This window comes from Periplaneta americana, chromosome 17 (genome assembly GCF_040183065.1).
Source record: "Periplaneta americana isolate PAMFEO1 chromosome 17, P.americana_PAMFEO1_priV1, whole genome shotgun sequence".
Taxonomy (NCBI): Eukaryota; Metazoa; Arthropoda; class Insecta; order Blattodea; family Blattidae; genus Periplaneta; species Periplaneta americana.
This window is the reverse complement of record NC_091133.1, coordinates 34,256,708-34,284,011: the sequence shown is the minus strand read 5'-3', so window position 1 is coordinate 34,284,011 and position 27,304 is coordinate 34,256,708. Positions and strand designations below refer to the sequence as shown.

The 27,304-nt window shown below is 34.8% G+C and overlaps 1 long non-coding RNA gene across 1 annotated transcript in view; it reads right to left on the bottom strand.

Annotated features, from left to right (window-relative positions):
• Window positions 1-484: 484 nt before the first annotated feature.
• The window catches only part of LOC138692644 (uncharacterized), a 67,202-nt gene continuing 40,382 nt past the window's right edge, over window positions 485-27,304 (bottom strand). The window contains exon 3 of the long non-coding RNA XR_011330095.1: window positions 485-2,258. This is a non-coding gene — a long non-coding RNA (uncharacterized lncRNA). The remainder of the gene's footprint in view (window positions 2,259-27,304) is intronic.

Genomic DNA, 27,304 nt, shown 5'->3' with positions numbered 1-27,304 from the left:
TGATTGTGATAGACATGTGGGACTTGAAATGTGTGACTGTGTTGGACAGCTGTTAATCACTAAAAGACAAGGAGAATGACACTCTGAACATTGTGAGAACTGGGAACCGTCTAGATAATTGTGAGACGTTTTCAAAGCACATGCCTTCCTAGAGCGTTGACAGTTATTGAGACAAAAGCAAAGAGCATTACAACGACACATATTTATCGGATGAGGTTTATAAGTAAAATTCGTGTGGCTCATAATTGAAGAGCATTTCAGGTTTGACGCGATTTTGTTAGTGTGAGTAGGTACCGGACGTAATGGTGTAATGCAACGACGGCGATATAGTTTTCTCTTGTAGCGCATAAGTTTAGAGATCTTTGAATGTTTATGATTTTCTGTTAGACAAAAAGAATGATTCTGTTTTATGCAATTAGGATCCACATTTGAATTACAAGTGTTCGAAATTGGGAAATGTTCTTTATAATTTGAACACATGTAGTATGGTTGTAATTTTTTAGCATTTATTGTATATTCGGAGAAAATTTTGTGACATTTTAAACAATATAGTGCAGCTGCTTTGGCTGCTGATTTGTAACAAATACATGAAAAATCACAAAAGGTAGATTTTACGTTAATATCGGAGTTAGAAGAACGTAGTGAATTATTTTTACATTTGCACATTGCAACGCTCTCGACATTGGGTTTTAATTTACAAATATTTTCCTCCCTCCGTATTCTCGTTGATTCTGTCTGGGGTTTTAAACACGAAGAAATACGTTTATTTGAATTTTGATCTGGGAATACCTGCTTGCGGCACGTGCAAAACGAATGCTTTTTAGTGAAGTCCCTACAGGGACACTGAACATTTGAACAATGGCAAGGAGCTTCCTCCTCACCACGTTTTAACACTGCGAAGGAATTAGTTACATTCGTTTTACACGTGCACGAACACATATTTGAAATTTCTCTGGGAATGTTCAATTGATGTTCAGGGCAGGGTCGTACTTTATATTTACATTTGTGTGAAATGTGGAGTTCCGATATATTTTCTGAAGGGGAACACTGACAAGGATCCAGTACTCTGGAGCGTTTTACTTGTTCCTTTATATGTGAGTTGTGAACGTCTCTGCGAAAAAGCTCAGTTCGTTTTTCTTTACATTCACATTGTTTTACTTTATTAACTCTAATTTTTTCGGATTTAGGTTGCCTTTCAGAAGAATAAATTCGTTCATTTTGAACTAAAGAACTGGGATGATTTTTGGCCATTTGTTCGCACTTGTAGGACATTAACGTAATCTTTGATGCTTCTTGTTTATGCTTGGGACAAGTAAATTTTATAGGCTGTGAGCTTTGTGTGTTCTTGACCTTACAGTTTCTACTATCGTCTTCGTGGCCTTTACGTTGACATCGTGTCTTAGGATCCTGACTTGACAGTTTATTGCAGGGATATGTACTTTTAAACTGACGTTGCAGTATTGGTCTTTTACTTTCGCTATTCTTAGTGCATGATGCTTCTTTAACTGCTTTTGTTCTGAAATGTGAACATTGGCAAGACTCAGTTTTAGATTCTTCTGTATTTTTTAAACATGAACACGGAATAATACAAGTTCTATCTTTCTTGCATGGATATTGATATTTTTTGGTTGTTTTGTCATCGTATACACATTCTTTGTCTAAATTAATTTTGTTCCGTATCTTACATGAACTATGATCAAGACTAGGATTCAATGTATGTTTATACTGTTCAGCAATGTTAACTTTCCTTCTCTCTGTTCCTTTCCAGTCTACAGTCTTGGGCCAAGTCTTCCAAGGGTCAGGTATACCTTGCTCCACAGCAATTCCCCACTTGCGCCACAGATTTTCCGTGAGATGTGTATGGCCATCCCATAGTTCTATTTCCTTCGGATGGATTCTTTTGCTCGCATTAATAACACCTTTGAAAATAAGATATTCATACCAGGGATCGGGAATTCCTGTTCTCAAATTAGCACCACGTTTTCCCGTCACAATCTCATTGCGTACTTGCAGACTCTCACTTCCACAATTTGTAACTCCTCCTAAAGAATTTACGAACACGAATGGTGTAGAAGCGACAAGCTGAGGAACAACAAATGGACCACGCACCACTTCCTGAGGTGCAATATTACTGTACTCATCCGGCTCGTACCAGTCATGCCGCCAACCAGCTCGTAGTCGTAGTGCTTTTTTGGATTTAATTTGATGCTGCCGAAGTTCGGAGCAAGAGCAAAAACGATGCTTCTGGTCTTCCTTATCTGAAAAGTAAATACATATATAAGAACCCTTCAGATTATTTAATGTCGCCTCACATTCTCCTATTTAATCTTCCATACGAGTACAGATTGGGCGAAAAGTCCCTATACCCCTATCGTTTATATAGATTTAAAATAATTTTACTTGCTTATTACGGATCCAAAGCATCCGCATGTACTCTTCCATGATCTCTGCACAGACTATCTGCTCATTTCCCATAGAATTTATGGCGTGACAGTCGTGAAGACATTACTCACAAAATTCTTCTACTTGGCGTTTAAAACGTAGTACCTTTAGCGGACATTCTGATTTATGTTTCGTCAAATAGAATTTTATTGTCTGGTGTGGTGAGATTTAGGTTTCGTGATGATCATGTCAAAAGTGAAGGAATGTTCTCGGACTCCCGATAAATGCACTGAGAAAAGCTCGATAAGACCCATTTCCACACTCATGGCGAAATGAGCTGGTGCAACGTCTTGTTGAAGCCACGCAATGTCAAATATGTTTTTCCTCTGGAATTCAGGAAGAAACAATTCGTTAATCAAATGGAGGTAAGTCATGTGATTCACCGGCCATCGAAAACTTACTGTACAGGCAGTTAATCTGTTACCCTCTCCCAAATCATAACCTGAGGTGGATTTTGTTCAATTCTTTGATATAAATGAGTTCTCCTTGGACAAAAAATAAAAGTCATGTTCTTATAACTTCAACGAATATCACATTCATCCTTTTAACTTCTCTCTTTGGAAAATGGCGAAGAAGTAAGTTGTATGCTTCTTCGCTTCGTTTTAAATTCACATCTGATAGCTCACTGTAACGCCACAAGTGACAAGGGAAATGAGCAAACAGATCTGGAGATACATCCGTCTTTGCAAAGATCGTGGAGAATTACATGTGGATGTTTTGGATCCATAAAAGGCATGTCAAATAATTGTAAATCTATATTGATAACAGAATATACAGACTTTTCGTCCACTCTCTATATAAGTACCAGCACATATAGGGCCTAAATATATATTACAGAATATTTTACCAAATGGCATGGAAACTTAAAAAACTGACAATGACAAAGAGGGAAATGGGAGAAAGTAAGCCAAATTGTACACAAATAGCGCTTTCTTGCAAGAAGTCGCGGAGTTACGGGTAGGTAAATATATCAGCTCTATCTGGTGATTTGTCTCACTTCAACATCACTATTCCAATGAAGAAACTTAGACAAAATTAAATGAAATAAAGTTAAAAGTGGTCTAACCTACTAACAAGATACATATAAGAGGAAGAAAGCACAGAGTTCTGAACACAAGAATCAGACATCAGTGTCGATGAGTGGCGAACAGCACAGCCCTTACCGACATTCTAAGTCAAAACTGATGGTCCCATGAGTAGTAGCAGCATTAATAATGTGCTGAGATTCAAATTATAAATCTTATAAAGCATTCTTACGAGGGTCAAAGTGCCTTAAGCCAGCAGAAGTCAACACTCCAAAGTTTGATAAGGGCCGACATATTTTGTTAGAGAGCAACAGATCTGTGACCCATTTCTTTTAGGACTTATCCCGCTTCTTGAAGTCATATACAAAGTTTTTCTGGATGATTCTAAAGTCAAAATATGCATATGAACATTGATCCAATTTCGAATAGATAAAAATTGATTTCCCTTTTTAGACGTATATGACTCTAAACCATATTTCTACACGTTTAACAAATTTTTGTTAGTAATAGAAGATTAGCAAAAGTTATATAATAATGTACAAATTTGTCACGTTTGTTCTGCAAGACAAATTATCCATTATTTGCAAGAACTTTAATAAGAATAAACCATTGTACAATAGGTTAGGTTTGACTAAGAGTGTGGGTGTGTCTTTTGAAGAAAAATATATTAAATGAGAAATAAATATCAAATGGTCCTTCAATAACTGTCTATTCTTTCAATCTAATGCATGATACAAAAGTTTATATTTTACTTGTTAACTTGTCGGACCAACATGCTTTTCGAAAAATATATTTACAAATCTCTCTGTAAGTGTCCCGAAATATTAAAACAAAATTTACTTTGTATAGTTGCCATACGCTTTCCAGGAATTCAACATAATCTCGCGTTCCACAAGGCTCTATCTTAGGTCCGATATTATTCAATGTATATACCTCGGACATTCCTGCAACACCAACTGCACAAATTGCTATGTATGCAGACGATACAGCTATTTATGCAACCCATCGCAACATTAACATAGCCTCAAATCACCTTCAGGAAGCCTTAAACATCATATGCCCTTGGATTGAAAATTGGCGCATCGCACTGAACTACAATAAATGCGAAGCAATGATATTTACTTTGTGTCGTCCTGCTAATCCTCCATGCATAAATCTTTCAACCAACGTGATACCGTGTAAACCAAAGGATGAAGCTGTAAAATATCTTGGAGTGCACTTAGATCGCCGTCTGTCATGTAAACATCACATCAACAACAAACTTAAATTGACCTACTCAAGACTCGCTAAATTATATCCGCTCCTCAACAAGAAATCATCTCTGAAGCTACAAAATTGCATGCTACTTTACACATCTCTATTACGACCTCTACTACTTTATGCCTGTCCTGTCTGGGGAGGAGCTGCAATAAGTGAAATTAAACACATCCAGTCATTTCAAAATAAAGTCCTACGAATTTCACTCAATTCTCCTTGGTTTGTCCGTAACAGCCAACTACACAGAGAAACGGTATTGACACAATCAAACAGTTTATTCATTCACAAGCTAAGAAGTTCTATGACAACCTAGAAAATGTTCCAGGCGCCGTCCATTACTCTCTCGGAAAGAAGTCCACATTTCCCACCAGAATCAAGAGCCGATTTCCAATGGACCTCATATTATAATCAAAATTTATCATCACACCAACCTATGTAAACAATTACTTATTAACAATTATTTTTGTTCATTGAGGAGCCCAATCTAGGCTGCCCTCAATTCAGTGTCATATTTTGTATTTATAATTTTTAGAAATGATCTGTATAGCGCTAAATGCGCTGATCGATCAATAAATTGTTAAAAAAAAACATAATCTCCATTTTCGAATTTCTTCGAATACAGTACTGGGAGACACACAATAACACTACGACTCTGAATCTTGAGATTAAACAGAAAAATAGTTTTCTTTGTCTGGAAGCCTTGGATCGAAGTGTTGCATTCCGACTTTAAAATCGACTGTACTTGCTGGCACTCTAAACCAGGCTTTGCCAAGCGACCCGATATCAGTAATGAGAATCCTTAATTGTACTCTCGGAGTTCGGAGTCATTTGGAGTTCGTCAGTTACCTGCGAACAGTAGTGAATAGTAGAATGTTCGATTTCACCAATTACAGACCGCCTACAAAACAGACGAAAGTGTATAAAATATATTTTCTATATCACCGGGAAGAAAAGTATTTGTTTACAGAGGAGAATGGTAATCCAATATGTCTTCTATGCCTGAAATCGTTTTCACTTATCAGGGTTAGTAATATTGGTCGACATTAAGAAAGACACCATAAATTGAATATAGGGATGTTCTTGGAAACGAAACAAGTGACGTGCTTCAAAATTAAAAACAGTAAGACAAAAAACGGTACGCCTAAGTCTGTTGATCTGTGATGTTTTACTTACTTACTTACAAATGGCTTTTAAGGAACCCGCATGTTCTCACATAAACCCGCCATCGGTCCCTATCCTGTGCACCATTAATCCAGTCTCTATCATCATATCCCACCTCCCTCAAATCCATTTTAATATTATCTTCCCATCTACGTCTCGGCCTCCGCAAAGGTCTTTTTCCCTCCGGTCTCCCAACTAACACTCTATATGCATTTCTGTATTCGCCCATACGTGCTACATGCCCTGCCCAACTCAAACGTCTGGATTTAATGTTCCTAATTATGTCAGGTGAAGAATACAATGCTTGCAGTTCCGCGTTGTGTAACTTTCTCCATTCTCCTGTAACTTCATCCTTCTTAGCCCCAAATATTTTCCTAAGAATCTTATTCTCAAACACCCTTAATCTCTGTTACTTTCTCAAAGTGAGAGTCAAAGTTTCACAACTATACAGAACAACCGGTAATATAACTGTTTTATAAAATCTAACTTTCAGATTTTTTGACAGACACTAGATGACAAAAGCTTCTCAACCGAATAATAATACGCATTTCCCATATTTATTCTGCGTTTAATTTCCTCCCGAGTGTCATTTATATTTGTTACTGTTGAATTTTTCCACCTCTTCGAAATATAAATCTCCAATTTTTATGTTTCCTTTTCGTACAATATTCTGGTCACGAGACATAATCTTATACTTTGTCTTTCTGAGATTTACTTGCAAACCTATCGCTTTACTTGCTTCAAGTAAAATTTCCGTGTTTTCCCTAATCGTTTGTCGAATTTCTCCTAACATATTCACGTCATCCGCATAGACCCGTTCAATACCAAACCCTGTCTCTTATTCTGAACTTTCCTAATGGCATATTCTAGAGCAAAATTAAAATGTAAAGGTGATAGTGCATTAGTGCATATCCTTGCTTTAGCCCGCAGTGAATTGGAAAAACATCAGCTGGAAACTGGGCTATACGGACTCTGCTGTAATTTTCACTGAGACATATTTTAATTAATCGAACTAGTTTCTAGGGAATACCAAATTCAATAAGAATATTATGTAAAACTTCTCTGTTATTATTATTTTTTTTTCTGTCATCCCATGACATCCAGGCATTGTAATTTTCAATTTTTCGACAGTTTCCTAAAATTAATAAATTTTCTGCAAAAATTATAGCTATGGTCTGTACCACATATTATCCATGCGAACAAGTTTTCTTGGTACTAATGGATTAGAACAAAACAAAGCACAGAAGTCGCATAAGTCTTGAACAATTTCATGATCTTATGAGAGTTTCTTCATTACACATGTTGATGCCTAATATGGATACATTGGTGTTAGGGAAATGGTGTCAATTTGCTTCGAGGAAAAATCGTGTCCAGACAACCAGTTCATCTTCCTCCTCTTCCACATGCATGACTTAGGAATAAAACAAAGATCAGTAGAAGACATCAATTTAATAATTTCAGCTTAAGTTCACATATTCAAATTTATTATATGTGTATTTTCCTTTTGTCTTAATTCTTGTTTTATATCAAAGAGATATTAAGTTATTAATTGTATTACAAAAACAAAGTTCTTTGAAGGTATAATATGGAGAGGTTTTAATTGGGTATTTCACGACGTTTCATCAACTGCTATGGTTATCTTGCGTCTGAGTGAGATGAAGGTGATAATAGGGTAAGGTTGCGTATATCGCACCACTTCAGCATTTATAATTTTTATTGAACAATACAATTTTTATTTTCTGCATTCCTTTACAGAAATACATTCCCAGAACATTTACCTTTCATGTAAAAAAGAATCCTTGAATTTGATTTAATATTTTTGAAGTAGAATGACATTTTCGAAACACTTATCAATGGTGCCATTTAGGCAACTAGTTTCCTAAATAGCACCTGCGGTTTCTTAAATCGCACCTCTTTAACTGCAGGGAACAGGATGAAGGAAAGCTTTTAATATTGAACACATTGAACAGTATTTAATATGAATAATGTAATAAATGCTAATTACAAGTTTATTGAAATTAATGAAAGAGAGTAACGCATCTTCAAATGAAATTGAAAAAAACAGAGCATAAATTACCTAACATTTAAACTTCCTGAATGCTTTTTTTATTGTTAAACATTTGCCATGTGCTTAACCAGGCAGTTCAAACTGTAAACTGCGTCACCTTTTCTCCACGATTATCTCGAAGCCACCTAAGAACTGCTTCATGATTTAGCTGTCTGAAATGGTTTGAAGATAGAAACATCTAAAGGCTGGGCCTCTGAGTGTTATGACGAGGAAACTGAAATAGGAGCACATCATTTTCCCGAGATAATCTAGCTTCTAAATTTTTGGAATGGTTCGTATAGGCGCACATACTGAAGCAGCACTTTCTTCTATGGCAGGTTTGAGTGGCAAATAAAATGTTTGAGCTATTCGACAAATTGTTCACTGTTGATGTAACCTGAATCAGAGCAAACAAATAACGATCCTGGAAGAACACCAGCTGATAATGTAGGATGCACTGTTTGACGTTTAAAAATTTTCATAGGTGACACAAAATATCTGGTGCGCTTGTACAACACACACTTGTTGTATTAACGCCCTTTTCACCACTTGATATTGCATCCACCTGATGCATTCCTCGTTCAATTAAAATTTTTTGGCCTTCTTTTGTACGGCTAGAATTGCTACAGTTGCTCATATCGCACCGGTGCGAATTAGGCATCCATAAAGTTGTGCGAATTGAGAAATTACGTCATAAGTTATTATTTCCTTCATTCTAGCCTATAATCACCACATGTTCGAAAATCGTACTAAGTTCTTTAATATTTCTTTTAACCAATAACATCTTAAGATTATGGATTCCTTTGCATACAAGTCCGTTATTAAGTTACAAAATGTTAGCTAAATATACATCCACCTGAGCGATTATATTAAATACTCTACCACCACGTTGCTAGCAGAAAGAAGTGGCAGAAATCAAGTGACATGGTGGAAGTTCATATGATAGATTGTAACAATGCCACTAGATGCTACACTATTACAGTAACTTGTTTTAAACTAGCAGTGGTGCCATTTAGGAAGAGGTGTGATTTATGCTACTCTACCCTATCAGCGAAATGAATCCAGGATATGAAGAAAAATGGAACGTATGAAGTGGACAGACAGAATAGGAAATGAAGCTGTGATGGAACGAGTGTGTGAATAAAGAATAATGCCGAAACTGATCAGGAAGAGGAAAAGAAATTGGTTGGGTCAATAGTTGAGAAGAAATTGCCTTCTGATGGATGCACTGGAAGGAATGGTGACCGCGAGAAGAGTTCGGAACAGAAGAAGATATCAGTTGATAGACGGTTTTAAGATCGTATGAGGAGACAAAGAGGAAGGCAGAAAATAGGAAAGATTGGAGAAATCTGGGTGAAAGATCTAACCTTGGGCAGAAATCTATGAATGAATGAATGAGTTCAGGGTCCAGCGTGGAAATTACTCAGCATTTGCCATTAGTTGAGAAATAAAACCCGGAAGACACCTCAATCAGGTACGTTGTCCCAGCGAGGATTTGAACCCGGGCCCGATCGTCTCACAGTCAGACATGCTAACCGTTACTCCACAACGATACAATGATAGGTTCTTTAAAAATCAAGAACACTTAACATTTTGGGTAATTATTGTATTGTAATTAGCATTTACAATGATTAAGCACTTAATTAATACAGCGAGTGTTTTATAGAGTATGGCCGGGGAGAAAAGAGAATAAGGGCCTGTATTATTGGCCTAAACGCCGTTTAAACCTTACGTTCAGTTTAAACTGAAGTTTTTCGTTCTTTTTATAAACCTTAACTATCAGTTAATCTTGAGTTAACTTGAGTTTAATTTGATCGGCAGTCCTTTGCCGTTTAAACTCCAGTTCAAAGCTCAACAGTGCAATATGGCGGTTTCCGTAATACACATGGATATTGCAGATATTTTCCACGAAGTTATGAAAGACGATAAGTGAATGATCAATATTACTGAACGACCACGACGGCCAAGAATTTTTCGAAATAGAGTGCACCACTTTGAAATATAAATGAACATAAGTTTTAAAACAGATTGAGGCTTTCGAAGCAGACAGTCCTAACCTTCAAAATTAGACTTTATAGTCCTAACCTTGTTTCGAAAAATTGAAAGTCGGGTACAACATGCAACAGAAAAATGAGAAAGTGCAAAGATGTGTTTTAGGGATTGAATTTAAAGATTATTTGAAAAGATAAATTATTTATTTTTTTTTATTTTTGAAAACATTCTGTTGAATCTCTGCATCAATTACTAGTTGCGCTACACTATTTTTCCTCTGGTAGTCCTAAGCATACTGAAAACGATGGAGAATTTCGGAGGTGTCCATAAATCTACTACTATAAACCTACTGACAGTGGCGGCTGATTGACTGAGGCAAGTGAGGCCGGGCCTCAGTCACTTGGCTTAACAGAAATCAAATTTTGTGTTTTTATATAATGTATTAGTTATTTGAATGAAGCATACATCGCTGTAGAAGCATTTTAAAACTTTCTGATGTATATAGACCTGTTTTGCAGTAAAATTTACTCCTGAAGCCAGAATCGCTCGTGCCGGGTCTGGTTGTGATGTATATAGACCTGTTTTGCAGTAAAATTTGTTCCCGAGGCCAGAATCGTTCGTGCCGGATCTGTCTTATGAATTTCTGTATTTTCGCGGGGTTTGAGCTTGCGCTTAAAACGTTGTAGCCGAGGCACAATTCGTCTGGCCTCGTGGCCTGGTCAGGTTTCACTCCTCATATCCATGGGCCGGCCTCAAGAGTAGAGTGGGGTGGGAATAGCAATAGTGACTTGTCTTCCTAAATAGGTCATAAATAACACAAATTCCAGCTCTTTGGCAGGAAGAGACCCACACTATTCCCTCCCCTTATCTCTCAGTTTATGACTTAAGCGAGGGTGTTGTACTATTGTAATTCGTGGTACAGTAGTGAATCTGGGCCAATGTTGTTATGTATTTTTGGAAAATATAAACAGAAACAAATGCGAGAAATAATGCTGGTGCAGTTAATTCATTGTTAAAGTGTCCTTTTTTCAAGAATAAATAATATTGAAAGAAAGGAAGTTTTAAATAAAGAGAGAGACTACCGAGATACCTACGACATCACTGACAATTTTTCTGACAGATAATCTTAAAACCCGAGTTTCTATTGCATCCTGGTATGGGCAACATAAATGGTTAAGTGGTAATGTGGTGTAAAATAAACTTCTCTGTTGGCCTTGTTCGTTGCTGTCAAGGAAAAAAATAAAAAGAACAGAAAGGAGGGGATTTTCAACACATAATGTGGGTTGCTTCATCACACTGAAACAATCACTGAAACTCACAGCATAACAGCTTATTTGGTGAGTGACATCATTTTTCATCAATAGTAGGCTAATAATAATAGACTAATAATAATAATAATAATAATAATAATAATAATAATACAGCAATCATGATATTAATAATATAACAATAATTAATATCATAAATAAACATTTCCTATCGGAGGCACTTAAACTAGTTGCATCTGGCCTCACCGAGGATTTCGATCACCGGTCGCTACTGCCTACTGAGTATTATTGTACTGTGTGTAGCAGACATTCTCCTGGTAAGATTTGCTATAGGGCCTGATTTATAAACGCACTAATAATATTACCTAATTTTACTAGACTCATAAAAATAATTGTATTGTTTGACTGAATTGTTACATAAACATTCTATACAACACACAAAATACGCACACTAATATTATTACTTCATTACTCAGTTGAGTCTGTATGGTGTTACGTCGCAGATGGTCATGCAAGGTTTAGTTTGGTTGCATTGAGTTTGGGAGTATAACGTTGGTAGCCAGCGTTAAGAAACTATTTGAGGTTAAGTCTGACAAGCATACTGAAGAAAGCGATATTGATCCTCTATAGGTTTTTTTATGATACTATCTGATATCGAAGAACAAAGATGTTTCTTAATGAACATTCTTCACGAGCGTCGGCTATTTTAAATCAATAATGTAATTGAACGGCGATCGTCTTCTTTTCTTTCCCAGCAGTAATACCAATCGTATTCCACTACGGTTTAACTTAACCGAGACTCTATAATACGGTACGTTGAGTTAAACTCGCGGTTAGGTTTAACTTAAGTTTAACATAATCTTTAGATTAAAGGCCTCCCCGCACCGACACGAAATATTCGCTGCGGTGGCGAATGTTTCGCTTCGCAAAGTTGACACTGTCTCAGTGTACATTGCGGTATATGAGTGTGCCCACACCGACGCGAATGTATCGCCGGACGTCTGTGAATCTGCAGCATTGAAATTTACATTCGCCGCCTGCGCGGTTTTTATCGCTGCCGCCGCGAATTTTATGATGGCGTTCTGTGAGAAATTGTAAGGAAACATCCAGTATTATACTATTTATTCTAGAGGATTACATGTAAGTAAGGAAAAAAGGCAATATGAGATGCAATCCAATTGGAATTTAATGAAAGTGGTAAGTTATTCGCACCATTAACATATCTTAAGAGATAAATTCTAGCCTACATACGGCATGTCTATAAGGAATAATTTCATATTCGTATCTTTGTTGACTTTTATCAGTCCTTCAGATTGTCATAGCATTACTTAGTACAGAAATATATTTCTAGAGAACCTTCCTATATGAACTTTGCGTCATTTAACATCTTACTAAGTTAATCTTCAAAGTTAATAATTTTCCTGGTTTAGGAAAGTTTTCATTCTTAAAAGCAAACATATAAGCCTATATTTAATAGCAATTTTTTGTCAAACTAATCTCATTCATATTTTATTCCTATGAAATACTATAGGCACTTTTATATTAGCTAGTATAGAAGAGTTGTTTCGATAAACATAAATAGGCCTATTAATTGTTTTCATTAAACCTTACGGATTCGCGCTGTATCTCCTAACATTAGTACTCGCGTTTGGTGTCACTACAGCTCAATCAATAATAATCAATGTTTTGGACTTAGCCTAATATTTTTAATTTATTATGCGAAATTTGTCTACGTAATGTTAAAATAACCGACTTGCAATTAATTTTTAAATATTAAATAAGCTTATAATATTATAGGATTGTTGTTTAGTCAATTTTCCGAAGACAAGTCTGAACCTCACAAAAGATACAAAGAAGGCACTACTTATGAGGCAACTAGGCCAGGAGATAATGGAGTAATGTGGCCAGTTCCTTTCCCCCTCCATTGCATACATCGCCGAAAAAATTAGCAAAAATCTACACCTAGCAGATACTGCTTCACACTTACACTTACACATAAACAGGATAATTTTATTAATTATACGCGGATACCTACTTGTGGGACAAATCCCTCCCAGATTTTAGACTTGACATCATCTCTTGTCTTCCTTCTCTTGAAGGACGCATTATAACAGAATCGAATAAAAGTTAGAAAAGACGAGACGAAGTAGAGTCTCTTCTGTTTTCGAAATTTTGTTACGCACTTAACACACGTGTATTGTATGCTATTTTTGTACGATCGTATATTTAGAACTGCAAATACTGTATGAATTTTATGATACTTTCTGCGTTGAGAGCTCATTTTAGTGAATGTAGCCATTATACATTCAAGGGAGTATTAGTTTGCTAAAAAGTTTAATAAAAGTCAGTATGGTTTTCTTTTTGTATCTAATGATGAAAAAACATTAAAAATATGTTATTGAGGGGGTTTAGAAGTATTATATTACATTATAATAGAAATGCGGACAATTAAAGTATAATAATTGTTTCCAAATATGAATGTATTGATTTCACGGCACTAAAATGATTTATATCGTGTTAGGAGTTTGTTGAACGTACTCTCATCAATTCCTAGAAAATTGCTAAATGACCGAGAATCTTCCAATGCCATCTCTCTGAGTAAGAATAAAAAATATATTACCAATAAAGGATCTTTTATTTCATTTCACTATTTTCAATGCTAGGATGGTAATTCATGTTATGAGGGATTCCCTGAATATTCGTTTCATAGGTAATTTATCTTTTCATATATCTTTAACTTCTTGTTTCTGATGCACTCTTATATTTTTCTACGTGGACTTCACTTTCTCACCCACATTTCTTTCTTTTTTCTATGTGTTCTCTCCTCCAGAGCTTTAAGTTCTTTGACAACGTTTGCAACCGCAAGCACAACATCTAAGGCTAAATGCTAGGTATCATCGTTCGCCATTTTGATTCTTTTCTTTCAATAATTTAATTAAATGTATTCTAATATTTCAGTTACATTTATTTTAATATTGTAACTACATTTATTTTAATATTGTGATTACATTTATTCTTTTAATTGCATTATTTATATTTTAATTACATTTATTTTAATATTTATTATTGCATTTCAAAATACATAACTAAAACAATTTAAGCGATGAAAGTATTTTGTAAGAGGATTTGAAATCAGAGCAAAGATTTCTGTATTAACAGACAAGAGGTTGTCTTGAGTTCTTCGCCAAGTAAAAAATACTCTTTTCTTTAACTCGCTGTAGCTTAAAAACCAGTAAAGATTTTGAATAGCGGCAACTTTTAAAAGTAATTTCCATTATTTCTCAATATTTCATTCGCTTTGAACCCCCATCTAACGTGGAAAATAAAGACGTTTGCCGCTAACCACTTCTGAAGGTATAAATGTCTATTTTCAACAGATCACTTCCAAATTAGTATCTTTTTTTCTCCCGTGTTTTAAAAACAATTTTGATTTCAAAATTTGTTCCATGCTTTCCTCAGACATTGACCTGCCAAACATAAAAATGACAGTGCGATTTATGAACTATCATAGGAGCTACGACATGATATTACTCTGTATACACGAAATTTGGTCTCTGTCAGCGCTGCGAATATTTCGCGTCGGTGTGGGGTAACGTGCGAATTTTGTTGCCGCTGTATACGCGAAATATTCGTCGCCGCCACGGCTGCGAATATTTCGCGTTGGTGTGGAGAGGCCTTAACCGTATTTATAAAACCGGGCCTAAGTGAGAGTTATGCTTACAGTAAACGCCTCAGCTATCTTCACTTGTTTTTTCTATTCTCCCTACCAGCAAGTTGTAACTGGACTCACGTAAACAAAGACTGCCTCCGTACTCGAGCTTATTTGGCAATCTCTGCTCTAAACTGACAGAAATAAGGAGAGTTAACTTCCACGGCTGGAATTTTATCCAAACCAGTGGCAAAAATGGAATTTAAGAAAGGATATCAGGCAAGGTTAAATGTGACCAAGGATGAGAGTGGTGACTTGCTTGCAGACTCTCATTCCATCCTGAACAGATGGAAAAACTATTTTGGGCAACTACTAAATGTACATAGGCCAAATAGAAATGATCGGGACAATATTAAAATATAAACTGCTGAGCCATTTATACCTGAACCTACACTTTCTGAAGTGGAAATTACGATATAAAAGCTGAAAAAGTGTAGGTCTACGTCTCCAGGTATCGATCAAATTCCAGCAAAATTAATACAAGAGGTTCAAAACGCACCATCTAATGACATTTATAATCTTATACATGATACTTAGGAAAAGTAAATTGTACCCGAACATTGGAAGGAGTCCATAATAATTGTACCTAACGTTAAGAAGGGGGGAAAAGACTATTGTAGTAACTTTCGAGAAATATCAATTGTAATGACGTCATACAAAACTTCGTCCAATATTCTTTTGAGAAGATTTACTCTTCATGTAGCCCATATGAAATTATTGGCGACCACCAGTGTGATTTTAGGCGTAATAGATCGACTATTGATAAATTTTTTTGTATCGACAGATATTGGAGAAAAATGAGATAATGAAATCAGTTATTCGTAGATTTCAAAAAGGCATATGATTCGGTTAAGAGAGAAGTTTTATATAATATTCTTATTCAATTTGGTACTGCCACGAAAATAATTAGTTTAATTAAAATGTGTATCATTGAAAGTTACAGCAGAGTTTGTATATCCCATTTCTATCTGTCTCTTTTCCAATTCACTGTGAGCTAAAGCAAGGAGACGCACTATCGCCTTTACTTTTCAACTTTACTCTAGAATATGCTATTAGGAAAGTCCAGGAAAACGAAGAGGGTTTGGAATTCAACGGATTACATCAACTGCTTGTTTATGCGGATGACGTGAATATGTTAGGAGAAAATTTACAAACGATTAAGGAAAACACGGAAAATTTACTTGAAGTAACTAAGGAGATAGGTTTGGAAATAAACCCCTGAAAACAAAGTATGTGATTATGTCTCGTGGCCAGAACATAGTACAAAATGCAAATATAAAAATTGTAAATTTATCCTTTGAAAAGGTGGAAAAATTCAAGTGCCTTAGAACAACAGTAACAAATAAATTACACTCGAGAGGATATTAAAAGCAGAATAAATACGGGAAATGCATGTTATTATCCGGTTCAGAAACTTTTACCATCCAGTCTGCTCACGAAAAAGCTGAAAGTTACAATTTCTAAAACAGTTATATATTAAGGTTGTGAAACTTGGACTCTCACTTTGAGAAAGGAACAGAGGTTAAGGGTGTTCGAGAATAAGGTGCTTAGGAAAATATTTGGGGATAAGAGGGAAAAAGTTACAGGAGAATGGAGAAAGTCACACAACGCAGAACTGCACGCATTGCATTCTTCACTTAACATAATTAGGAACATTAAACCCAGACGTCTGAAATGGACTGAGCATGTACCACGTATGGGTAAATCTAGGAATGCATATAGAGTGAGGGAAGGCCAAGGAGTAAATAGGAGAATAATATTAAAATAGATTTAAGGGAGATGTAATGTGATGGTAGGGACTAGATTAATCTTACTCAGGATAGGGACCAATGGCGGGCTTATGTGAGGGCGTCAATGAACCTCCGGGTTCCTTAAAAGCCATTATTAGTAAGTAAGTATATAAGTGGTACTATTTTTACCAAGTGTGTACTGTGTCAAACAAAAAGTGGCCACACTCGTGAACAGCGAATATTTTCCAAGTTCACTTCAGGTCACAGCGATGTTACACGATGCATGTGCTTCTAGAAGTAGTTCCGGAACTTTAGTATTATTCCATATCTGCGTCTCGTAGACGAGCGATACAGTCCTCGCCTAATGATTCGAAAGTTGTTAGTTCGGACCTTGTGCAAGTTTTAATTTTATTTTTAATCGTTATTTACCGATATAAATAATATTCAAATTATAATTTATATTCTGTATTCGTTCTTTAGCCTTATAAATAACATTCAAGTTACCATTTATAATCTGTTATGGTTCTTTATCGATATGAATAATATTAAAGTAATTTATATTTTATTATCTTTTTTAGCTATGTAAGTAATATTCAAGTTATAATTTTTTATATCCTGTTATCGTTCTTTAGCGATATAAATAATATTGAAGTCATCATTTGTATTCTGTTATCGTTCTTTAGCGATATAAATGAAATTCTAGTTATTTTTATTCTGTTATCATTCTTTAGCGATATAAGTAATAATCAAGTTATAATTCATATTCTGTTATCGTTCTTTAGCGATATAAATGATATTCAACTTATCATTTTATTCTCTTATCGTTCTTCAACGATATAAATAATATTTAAATTATAATTTGTTCTCTGTTATCGTTCTTTAACGATATAAGTAATATTCACGTTATATATATTCTGTTATCGTAAATTTGTGATACGGTATAAAAAGTATTCAAGCTCTCATTTATATTCTGTTACCGTTCTTTAGCAATGTGAATAATATTCAAGTTATCATTTATATTCTGATATCGTTCTTCTGCGGAATAAATAACATAAATTTAATATTAGGTTTAGAACAATACAGCTGCATAATACTGGTGTTAGTTTTTTTTTCTTTTCATATTATTACATTATAGCCTACTATCTTGAAACAAAACAAAATGAAAAGGAGTGACGAGGAATATTGAATCTGAGACGTTGACATCTACATTTCGACGTTTTTCCCACTGAACTACGAGGGCACAAATGTAGAAACATTTGCGGTCAAATTGGCACAATTACCCTTCAAGATTTCCTGATGATTTCTAGAAGCTCGTCTACGAGGCGAGGGCAAAGGCTAATTGTGATTTCCCGGTATTTGCTCGGGTCAAAAATTCTGATATAACTAATATTTAACCCTTACGGTGAATTTCGGTGAAGTTCGAAGGGCCCAATTAGTCAAATCCACTCTCCTCGCCTCCACGCTTGGGCCCTCTGGGATCTATTAAGATGCCAAAGAGACAGTGGTGTGCGGAAAGCAAAGGGAAGTCACCGCTTTTATCCTTTTCAAGAAAAACTGCAAACATGAGCAAAGGGAGCTTTTAATAGAAAAAGAGCATAATCTGCAGACCTCTGAAAAAAGAACTAAGGAAGAGACTAATGAAGTGCTTTCTGTGGACTGTGGCACAGTATGAGGATGAAACATGGACATTATGACCAAATGAAGAGAAACAAATAGAAGCATTTGTAATGTGGATGTGGAGAAGAATGGAGCGTTTGAAGTGGACAGACAGAATAAGAAATGAAGTTGTGTTTTGGTAAACGTTGATGATGAAAGAATGATGTTGAAATTGATTAGAAAGAGAAAAAGGAATTGGTTGGGTCACTGGTTCAGAAGATACTGCCTACTGAAGGATGCACTGGGAGGAATGGAGAACGGGAGAATAGTTCGTTGCAGAAGAAGATATCAAATAATAGACGACATTAAGATATGTGGATCATGTGCGATACTAGGAGGAAGGCAGAAAATAGGAAGGATTGGAAAATGTTGGGTTTGCAATGAAAGACCTGCCCATGGGTAGAACACTTATGTGTGTCCAGAATGCTTGGAATGTCGTGGCTGGGAACAGTCGCTGTTTGAAAAGACTCGAGTCGATTCCATGCCCATTCGACTGCAAGATGTGATCGAGATGTGGGGAAGATAGACTAAATATTGAATCGTGGCTTTTTCTTTTGTTTTGTTTTTTGAACGCTTAATTGATTGGATGTTCTAAGTTTGTTTTGTTTGTGCTACGAAATATATTTTTGTTGAGATTAAATTTTTTTCTTTGCATTTGCAGCCATAATGTCATAATAAATAATGATAAAGTCATGGCATAATATATTCATGAACCTGGTGTTAATTACTAAAAGAATCATAAAAGAGACAGGATCAATTATGTATATTTTCTCTCTCTCCTCTTAAAACAAAACATAAAAGAACATTAAAAAAAACATTAGGTTGTGTTCGAACGCACGACCTCACGAATACCGAGCCGGAACGCTACCATTACGATACAAAGTCACACAGAAAAAGAACGTAATTATAACTGTAGATATCAGGCAACGTAGCCCAACAACATGTAACATCGCCTGTATCCGAATTGTAGGGAAGATACCCGGAGAGAACCTTGCTTCTAGAGAGCGGCCACTTTTTATTTTGAAAACTGTACAATTTTTCAGCCTATGCTGATGTTGATATATTAGCAAGAACTTATCGAGCATTAAAAGAGGTTGCATTGGAGGTCACGGTTAAGAAAATGGGATTAAAAATCAACTAGGAAAAACAATGTATATGACCACTAGCCTATACAAATTTCAGCACATTTAGATAAAAGACAATGAATTTAAGACTTTAGACTATTTCAACTATTTAGTCTCGCTAGTAAACATAAGAAGTAATTACTCAGAATAAATTTAAAATAACGTATATTTCATAACAGATGTTACTATGGATATCAGGAGCAACTGAAATTTATTTTGTTAATAATTAAAAGTAAAATTAAATTATGTAAAATATTAATTAAGCCCATCCTTTCATGTGGATCACAAACATGATTACCACTAAAAACTGAAGAAAACCTAATCTATATATTTGAAAGAAATTTGGGTCAGTATATATGGGCTAAATTAGGACTGGAAAATACGATACAATGGCGAGTTGTATGATATATATGAACAAAGCATAATAATTTACATAAAAGTACAAAGACTGAGGTGTTCAAGACATAAGATGCAATGACCAAAAAAACACTCGAAGATAAAATGTCAAAAGAACGACCCAAAGTCAGATGGGAAGATAATGTTATTAATGTGACAAAAATTCTTGAAAGTATAAATTGGCGAGCATTAGCACAGAATATAGAAGCCTGACAAGAACTTCAAAGGAATGCTATGATCCAAAGTGGGCTGTTCTGCCACTGTTGATTATACCACAGAGAAAAGTTGGGCAGCTCACTAGCAACCACAGGTTTCAAGACAAAACCTGGATGAGAAGTCCAGCGTCGCACAAAGCATCCCAGATCAATACTAGTCCACTGCCATGAGATATACGAGTAGAAAGAGTTGTACACAGCTGCTTTTCACCATTTGATATCACCCAGACCTTTACGCCACTTTGTGTTATATTTCTTTAGGAAATAAGATTGTATGAATTAAGGCGAAAGACAAGGTGAAATAACGAGTGTTGGTGGAGTAAAATTAGTCAACATGAGGGAAGAGGGAGAACTCCGGACAATTCTTCATTCTCATATCTCGTCCGCCACAAGTACCTATTACTCCTAGAACGCTGGAGGTCGGACTCAAGCGCACGGAATGACAAGATTACACTCCTAATCTGATCTACCAGTGGAGCACAATTTCAAATAATCAACAAGGGTTGATAGTTCAATAATGTTCATTTGGTAATAGGGGAAATTAATTCTTTATTGTATGTGTGAACAGTTGTCAAACGAAAAAGTGGTCGCCCTCTAGAAGCAAAGTTCCCTTCGGGTATCTTCGCTACAATTCGGAGACAGGTGAAGTTACATGTTGTTGGACCACATTGCCTGATATCTACAGTTATAACTAAACTCTTTTCTGTGTTACTTTATAACGTAATGGTATTTGTGAGGTCGTGCATTCGAACACAACCTAATGCTTTTACGTTCTTTTATGTTTTGTTTTAAGAGGGAGAAAGAAATAATATACATAATTGCTCCTGTCTCTTTTATGATTCTTTTAGTAATTAACATCAGGTTCATTAATGTATTATGCCATGACTTTATCATTATTTATTACGACATTATGGCTGCAAATGGAAAGAAAAAAAGAATTTATTCTTAACAAAATTATCTCTCGTGCCATAAACAAAACAAACTTACTGGTGTCTGCCTTAGAACATTCAATCAATTAAGCGTTCAAAAACCAAAACAAAAGAAAATGTCCCGATTCAATATTTAGTCTATCTTCCCCACATCTCGATCACATCTTGCAGTCGAATGGACATGGAATCGACTAGTCTTTTCAAATAGCGACTGTTCTCAGCCACGACATTCCAGGCATCCAGGACATACATACATAAGTGTTCTTTCCATGGGCATGTTTTTCACTGCAAACCCAGAATTCTCCAATTTTTCCTATTTTCTGCCTTCCTCTTAGTCTCCGCATATTTCATATTTTCTTCTGTCTCGAACTCTTTTCCCGTTCACCATTCCTTCCAGTGCATCCTTCAGTAGACAGCTTCTTCTCAACCAGTCACCCAACCAATTCCTTTTTCTCTTTCTAATCAGTTTCAGCATCATTATTTCTTCACCCACTCTTTCCAACACAACTTCGTTTCTTATTCTGTCTGTCCTCTTCGCGCGCTGCATTCTTCTTCACATTTCAAGTGCTTCTATTCGCTTCTCTTCATTTCGTCGTAATGACCATGTTTCTTCCCCATACAATGCCACACTCTACACAAAGCACTTCACTAGTCTTTTCCTTGGTTCTTTTTTCAGAGGTCTGCAGAAGATGCTCCTTTTTCTATTAAAAGTTCCCTTTGCTCATGTTTGCAGTTTTTCTTCGGAAGGATAAATGCGGTAACTTCCCATTGCATTCCGCACACCACTGTCTCCTTCACATCTTAATAGATGCCAGGGGGCACAAGCGTGGAGGTGAGGAGAGTGGATTTGACTAATTGGACCCTCGGGACTTCACCGATTTTCACCGTAAGGGTTAAATATTAGTTCTATCGGGATTTTTGACCCGATCAGAGACCAGGAAATCCCAATTAGCCTTTGCCCCCCCGCATCCTGGACAAGTTTCTACAAATCATCAGAAAATCTTGGACGGCGATTGGGCCAATTTTTCCACACATGTTTCCATACTTATGTCCTCGTAGCTCAGTCGGAAGAACGTCGGAATTTATAATTCAGATGTCAAGGTCTCAACTTGAATTCCTCGTCACTCCTTTCCATTTTACTGTGTTTCAAGATAGTATAATATAATAATTTAAAAAGAAAAAACTAACACCAGTATTATGCAACTGTATTGTTCCAAACCTAATATTAAATTTATGTTATTTATATCGCTAAAGAACAATAACAGGATATAAATAACTTCAATTTATTTATAAAATATCACTGAAGAACGATAACGGAATATAATAGCCTAGCCTACTTATATCGCGAAAGAAAAATAACAGAATAAAAATAACTTGAACATTATTTATAACGCTAACGAAAGATAACAGAATATACATGATAACTTCAATATTATTTATATCGCTAAAGAACGATAACAGAATGTAAAAGATAAGTTGAATATTATTCATATCGCTAAAGAACGATAACAGTACTAATGATAACTTGAATATCATTTATATCGCTAAAGAAAGATAACAATATAAATAAGGTGAATATTATTTCTATCCTTAAAGAACGATAACAGAATACAAATGATAATTTGAATATTATTTATATAGCTAAAGAACGATAACAGAATACAAATGATAACTTGAATATTATTTATATCGCTAAAGTACAATAACAGAATATAAATGATAACTTGAATATCATTTATATCGCTAAAGAACGATAACAGAATACAAATGATGACTTGAATATTATTTATATCGCTAAAGAATGGTAACAGAAAATACAAAATTATACCTTGGATATTATTTATATCTCTAAAAAACGATAACAAATTATAAATAACTTGAATATTATTTATATCTATAAAGAACGATAACAGAATATAAATGATAACTTGAATATTATTTATATCGCTAAAGAGCAATTAAAAAATAAAATGAAATCTAAAACATGGCCCGAACTCACAACTTTCGAATTACTATGCGAGCACTCTACCGCTGGTCTACGAGACGCAGATATGACATCATTCCATAGTTCTGGAACTGCTTTTACAAGCACATGCCACGTGCAACATCGCCGTGACCCGAAGTGGACTTATAAAATATTCGCTGTTCACGAGTGCGGCCACTTTTTTTTTCTTTTTTTTCTTTTTTGACAGCTGTACATGCCAACGAGTTTCGACAGCTCAACACAGCGGATACAAGAACATTTGCAGTACCTTCACTGAAACATTACGGAACATTCTCCTTGCAGATCGGATTTATACCCATCCGATTTTCATTCGTTTGTACCAATGAAGAAACATCTTGGAGAAAGACGATGTCTGGAGGATGCAACTGTACAGAATATTGAACCAGATTGGTTGGAACATGAAGTGCCGAGTTTCTACAGAGAATCTTCAAAGACGGAATAAATGTATAAATCGTCGACGATACTATGTACAAAAGTAGGCATCAGTTTGCAGTTCAACATTGTAAATGTAATTTGGACATATACGCTATAGCCTACACAAAAAAGTTAGTAAAGGAAGGAACTTTAATGATCAATCTTAGTTGTTTATTTCACGACGTTTTCAACTACATTGGTTATTCAGCGTAGAAATTCACCCTAGACAAATGGCGGATAAATTTTGTGGGGAACTCTCTATTAGAAACAGGATTATATTACATGCCATAAATCTCCTTAATACAGTAGATCTCGCAGCAGTATGCTTCTGAATTGGCAAACATACATTAGCAATACGACATTTTCTCACAAAACATAATTATTTTATAGATTACTGTGAACGAATAAATTGTGGAAAAGTGCAAAAGAAACGCGAGTACACCCAGAAAGTCGTTCCCGCACGATCCTGTTCATTACAGATTCCATTTAGACTCAACGGAACTCGGATCTCTGACATCAAAAGCTTTAGCCATTCGTCTAACAAAGCACCACAAATAAAGTGTAAAGTGAACTCTTTTGTTTTACAATTCAGTTTTGGTTCTCCGATAAGTCAATTACAAGATTATGAAATATATTTATTTAAAATTTTTTAATCATATGGCTTATCATTCTTATTACAAATTAACATTTGCTAGAACGTGTTAATAGAAATAAAAGACGTATAAACGCTTTTGCCTGTATGGCATCATCAGATACACAGTTGTTTTACGATCTCTAACGTAAGTATAATGTAGAATGTATTCACTTTTGTAATGAAATATTAATTTATATAGTAAAAAGTAAAGTCATGAGTTATATGTAGTGATAGCTTAATATAGTTATAGGGGATATACTGATTTCAATTTAATTGGTTTTGAATTTACTAATCTGCCAAAATTGTACGTGACATGGTGTATTTATACATAGAACTCAAGTTACAATATTTTGTTACATGTGTTCATTAAGACTGTTAAAAATTATTAAAATTGATAAAATAAAAAATATCGTCATACTTATACATATATGTTAAAATTTTATATAGATTTAAATTTCATATGAAAACATTATTAACATTGTGTTTAATTGTGCATGAATATTTGTGATGTTATGATGACGTGTGTTTACATATACTGTACATATAATACAATTATGTTTTGATGTAAGTTAAAACTTCTTCTGTATGTGGTTGTTTCGTGTTTTGCAGATGCTCTCATTAATACGTTATAAATAAATTAACTGAACACATAATTACAAATAAATTAACACTAAAACACCATAACGAGAGCAGAACACCACTCGCATCAATGCACATATACAAAATAACACAACCACGTCGTAATTTATTCAATTTCTTCAAACGTATTAACGTGAGCAGACTTCCATACGAATTCATCGTATATATTATAATACAGCTAAAACAGCCAACGCCATAACTAACTTTATTTACAACGTATCAATGTGAGCAGACCACTGCACGCATCCATTGCACATATATACATCTAAGGATTACACATCTGCAAAATACGAAACAACTACATACAGAATAAGTTTTAACTTATACAAAAACATAATAAATTAATAATATATATTATGTATATACAAACCTATGTCTTCTCGATCTAGACCAGGTCGTAATGTAAGTTGTGTGACGTCACTCGAAGAGTCGGGCTTTTCTATTTGAGTGTATGGATCTCAGTGAAATATATTACTTTATTGCGTATCAATACTCAAGTTTTATTTACTGTAATGTGTGCATAAATTCCATTTACTTCTTGTTACATAATAGTTGCAGAAATATTATTACAAAACTGTGCTATTTTAATGTGAAGAGAGTTTTACATGTTAACATAACCTGTTTGAATTAACATTTTATGTTTAGAATTGGAGCTATTTTGAGGTTTAATAAAGAATAATTTATATTGCGATTTTAATTTATCACATCTACCGTCCTTACTTGTAGGTAGAAAATTCACAACAGTTCCTCCTACAAAATTAGTGTACGTACGGTTTTATGTTCCTCATCTACTAGTTAGTATAGTGAGAAACAAATATATCATAAAATTAAAATTTTATTTAGTATAATGTGCGCATAAGTTCCAATTACTTGTTGTATAATGTGTTGCAGGATATACAATAAATGGTTTATTGGTTTATTATATATAATAGATCACAGACACATTACATACAACAATTTTACACAAAGATATATTATTATATAAATGCAATTTCTACGTTTTACCTATTAACATATTTGTTTTGTCTTGCACTAGCTTTCAGTTATTATGCAAGACTCAACTCATTCTAGAATATTGGTACCATCAGTATTGGTTTACCTTCCTAAGATGTACTTCCCTCTTCACTCTGCAATGTGCAGCTAGCGTATCTAAATCATCTCTAATTCTAGTTTCTTCCATACCTCTTTCCTTACAAAAGTATTTATACAGTTCATACAAGCTCTCTCTCGTAGGTAAGCCTTCATTCCTTAATTTTATTTCATAATATTCTTTTGACGTACCTTCAAAACTATTAAATTTAGAAATAAAAAAGATAGCCAAATAATTTCTAACTAAGTCAAATATGTTATTACCTGTGAGTCTAGACAAAGCGTACCTTCCAAACTTGAATTTATTAGTCAGCTCAGTAACTGTACTTTCCCTTAATGCTTCCTTCCTTCTGTTTTTTAATTTTGCAATCCTCTCCGGTATTTTATTTTCCGTGTATTTGTTTATTATTAAGGGATGTTGACTTTCCTCGATATACAATAATTATAAAAGTGTGTTATTTTAATGTGAAGAGAATTCACCATGTTAACATAACCTGTTTGCATCAACATTTCAAGTTTAGAATGGAAGCTATTTTGAGATTTAATGGAGAAGAATTTAGGATAAGCTTCAGAACGTGGTTGCCTTCCTTACTTGTAGGCAGAAAATTCATACACAGTCCCTCCTATAAAATGTACATACGGTTATATTACTTCTTCTCTTAGGTAGTTGATAAATACAATTCAATACAACCCAGTACAGTAAGAAATAAATACAATTAAAATACAGAGAAATTGCATGTGCGGGGTACCATGTAAATACAGGAAACATAACCTATAATTTCCATACCGGTATGGCATCATAACATATATAGGCCTAATGACAGAGCATTGGAGAATATCAAAATTAGAAAGGATTATATTATATAACTAATCCTTAATTTAAACGTAATACGTTAAGTATTCTTGATCTTTTTCCGGAAATTTTATCACCGTCTATAACTAAACTAGTTTGTGTAAAAATATCTCTATACAAATGCTAATTTTCACTCTCAAATAATTATTCAGCAATATATTTATACATACATGTATATTAATGCAATGGTCTGCAATTTTAATAATTGTGCTACCACATTCACATTCGACATGACAACATAACCTTGTAAATATAGTTGCTCCAGTAGGCTAATAGCGCTTTGGGGTTACCGTATTTCAATGCACTGCAATACAACTATCGTTTACTCAAGTGTCCGAAGACTAATAAGGCATCACTCATAAAGCAACTAAGCCAAGAAATAACGGGAGAGGATCACCAGTTTCTTTTCCTCCTTCATTGCATACATCGCTGACTAGTAACAGGTGAAACTAGCGCTGAGGTAGTTCCAATAATTGCGGGAGTGAAAAATGGTTGAATTTATAAGAAAATTTTCGTGGAGATGCAGTTGATCGTATATGCAAGGCATAATAAAAGCCTAAACTAACCAAACCTAAGCTATCACATATTTGTGTATGAAAGTTGTATAAGTACGAAGAGAACTACCTCAGCGCTAGTTTAGCCCTAGTAACATATTACATTAATCAGACTTCAGATTGCAGCACCGTAAGAAATGAATAAATACAATTGAATTATAGACA